The sequence below is a fragment of the Euphorbia lathyris genome, chromosome 3 (genome assembly GCF_963576675.1).
Source record: "Euphorbia lathyris chromosome 3, ddEupLath1.1, whole genome shotgun sequence".
In the NCBI taxonomy this organism is placed as follows: Eukaryota; Viridiplantae; Streptophyta; class Magnoliopsida; order Malpighiales; family Euphorbiaceae; genus Euphorbia; species Euphorbia lathyris.
The window spans coordinates 78,330,506-78,334,207 of NC_088912.1; the positions used below are offsets into that span (position 1 = coordinate 78,330,506).

A 3,702-nucleotide genomic window follows, 5' to 3' on the forward strand; every position below is an offset into this window, starting at 1 on the left:
GCTAAGTCACTCGCATCACACATAATTTCGAAAGGTAGATTCCAATCAGGTTTTGATATTATAGGTGTACTGACTAAAGCCGTTTTCAAAGTATTGAAAGCTTGTAAACAATCTTTATTAAAATCAAAAGTTGAATCCTTCATAAGCAAATTAGTAAGTGGTTTGGAAATTACAGAAAAATTCTTTATAAACCGTTTGTAAAAACCTGCATGACCTAAAAATGACCTTACTCCCTTAACAGTGGTTGGTGGGGGTAATTTTTCTATAACTGAAGTCTTTGCTCTATCCACTTCTAAACCCTTTTCAGAAATTTTATGACCTAAAACAATTCCTTCGTCTACCATGAAATGACATTTTTCCCAATTTAATACTAAGTTTATTTCCTCACATCTAGACAATACTTTATCTAAGTTCTGTAAACATGCATCGAAAGAATCTCCATAAACTGAAAAATCATCCATGAAAACTTTCATTATGTCTTCAATGAAGTCATTAAATATTACGGTCATACATCATTGAAAAGTTGCTGGTGCATTACATAAACCAAAAGGCATTCTCCTATATGCAAAAGTTCCGTAAGGACACGTGAAGGTTGTTGTATCTTGGTCATCCGGGTAAATGTAAATTTGAAAGAATCCGGAATAACCGTCTAGAAAACAGTAAAATGCATGACCGGCTATCCTTTCGATCATTTGATCAATGAAAGGTAGAGGAAAATGATCTTTCCTGGTTGCTTTGTTTAGGTTCCTATAGTCTATACAAACCCTCCAACCGGTGGTGGTTCGTGTAGGTATAAGTTCACCTTCATCATTTCTTACAACAGTTATGCCTCCCTTTTTAGGTACACAATGGATTGGACTAACCCATTCACTATCCGAGATCGGATAAATGATTCCATTGTCTAAAAGTTTAGTAATCTCATTTTTGACTACTTCTTTCATGTTCGGATTTAAGCGTCTTTGCCTATCCGTTTTAGGTGGCTTATCTTCTTCTAAGTGAATTCTATGCATTACTATACTAGGATTAATTCCTTTTAAGTCTGAAATTTGCCATCCCATACTTCCTATCCTATTTCTAACAACTTCTTTCAATTTTTCTTCTTGATCGCTTGTTAATTTGTTAGAAATAATTATAGGTAGAGAATCGCCTTCGCCTAAGAAAGCGTACCTCAAATGACTGTGTAACTCTTTAAGTTCTAATTTAGGGGGTGTTATAATTGAAGGCGGAACTTGTCCATCTTCTCTAATCAAAGGCTCTGGGTCCTTATCATCTAATTCCTCATTTACTATAGGTTCAATTATTTCTTCACGTTGAATTATATCATTGACACATTCCTCGACTAAATCAAGTTTCATACAAGCGAATTCCTCCATAGGGTATTTCATCGCTTTGTTCATGTTAAACTCGACCTTATCTTCTCCTATCCTTAAAACTACCTTCCCTTCCGACACATCTACTAGAACGCGTCCCGTGTTCATAAATGGTCTACCAAAAATTAAAGGACAATTTACATCATATGCAAAGTCTAATATAACAAAATCGGTAGGAAAAATAAATTTATCGACTTTGACTAAAACATCTTCAATTATACCATATGGACTTTTAGTGGTTTGATCCGCTAATTGCAAAACCATATTGGTACGTTTGATATCTTCTTCTAAACCTAACTTGTTAAAAATAGACAATGGCATTAAGTTTATACTTGCTCCTAAATCACAAAGACAACTTGGGAATTCAATATCTCCCAACTTACACGGAATAGTAAAACATCCGGATCCTTGAGTTTAGTGGGCAAATTACTTGATACTATTGAACTACAGTCTTCAGTTAACGAAATGGATGAAATTCCTTCCCAACTGATTTTCTTCGAAATCAAATCCTTTAAGAACTTACCATAGTTAGGAATTTGTGTGATTGCATCCATAAACGTCAAATTGATATGCAAATTTTTAAGTTTATCCAAAAACATTAGAAGTTGTTTATCATAGTCCTTATTTCGGACTTTGTGCAGAAAAGGTGGTTTGGGTACAAAAGTTTTGGTACCTGTGTCAAATGGTGAATTATTTGTGTTTAAGATATCTTCTTTGGACTTTGGTAAATCAGTTCCTTGTAACATTGCATCTTTGGGCATTTCAGGCCCTTGATAATTTTTTCCTGAACGAAGAGTAATAGCCTTCACCTGCTCTTTCGGATTTTCTAACGTATGGCTGGGAAGACTTCCCTCTTTTCGGGATGGAATTGATTTAGCAAGTTGACCAATTTGAACCTCCAAATTATGGATGCTAGATGAGTGGTTTTTAATAAGCTGATCTTTATTTTCGATCCGTTTAAAACCATCGCCGTGATTACTTATTTTTCCACTGATAGCATCTATAAACTTGTCGATTTTAGAAGATAAAGTGCCAATCGTATCTCTTGACTGATTTTGATAATTAGTGGTACGATTTTGGTTAGCACTAATATTATTGTTATTGTTATCTTTCCAGTTAAAGTTAGGATGATTTCTCCATCCAGAATTATAAGTATTAGAATAAGGATTATTAGTTTGGTTTTGCCCTTGGACAAAATTTACATGTTCGATCTCACTCATATTTTCGTAGTCCACATCCGTTTGGATTGGACTACCATTGGTATCACGCGGTGCCATAAACTTATCAATTTTGTGCGATAAAGCAGAAAATTGGGCTTGTAGCATTGCGAGTGGATCAAGTTCAACTATACCTTTAACTGATGATGTGGTTGAGGATGATGGTTTTGCCACCGGCATATGTCCACGTTCCGCGGGCCACATACTTCTGTTGATTGCCATTTCCTCCAAAAGTTCTCTTGCTTGGGCTGATGTCTTCTTTATAAATAGCCCTCCTGACATAGCATCTAATGAACCCCTAGTTGTAGGATTTAGTCCATTGTAAAATGTTTGCATTAAAAGTTCAGCGGGTAATTGGTGGTGTGGGCATAAACGTTGAAGTTCTTTAAAACGTTCCCAAGTTTCATAAAGAGTCTCATTATCATTTTGAGAAAAAGATGTTAACTCCTTTATGACTCTTGCAGTTTTTGCTAAAGGAAAATATTTAGATAAAAACGCTTGGGCTAATTGTTCCCAAGTGGCAAAAGTTGCGGCTGGCATAGAAGTTAACCATTCTTTGGCTCTATCCTTCAAAGTGAAAGGAAAGAGTCGAAGTTTGATTGCTTCTGCAGTCACATCTGGAATTTTAAATGTGTCACAAATTTCTAGGAAATTTGTTAAATGGGTGTTAGGATTTTCGTTAGGTAACCCGTAAAATGTTACATTATTTTGCAACATATTAAGCAAGGTTGGCTTAATTTCAAATTGATTTGCGGTGATTCTGGGTCTAACGATACTATTGGTTACACCGGCCACACCTGGCCTAGCGTATTCCATAAGTGTTGTGGGTCTGCCATTTTTTCTAGCTTCGTATGTGTTTTTACTGGGCTCTTATTTTTGTTTTTCTTGTTTTTCCTAATGGTTTTCTCAATTTCTAGGTCTATAGGGTCTGGTGCAATGCCTGAATTTCGAGAACTGCGCATGAACCTGAAATCTTGCAAGAACCGAAACTACCTACAAAACAGAATTTGATAAAAAAAATAAATAAATTAGTATATGAAAACTTTTAAATTATAAAAGTTAAAATAAGTATGTTTAAACCTAGATTCGAAATAAAACATGAAAAATTTAAAATT

General features: G+C 35.0%; 1 non-coding gene across 1 annotated transcript; it reads left to right on the forward strand.

Annotated features, from left to right (window-relative positions):
* The first annotated feature begins 2,939 nt into the window (after window positions 1-2,939).
* On the forward strand, window positions 2,940-3,046 carry LOC136225154 (small nucleolar RNA R71). Its single transcript, XR_010686886.1, has one exon. It is a non-coding gene; the product is annotated as a small nucleolar RNA R71 (small nucleolar RNA).
* The last annotated feature ends 656 nt before the right edge of the window (window positions 3,047-3,702 follow it).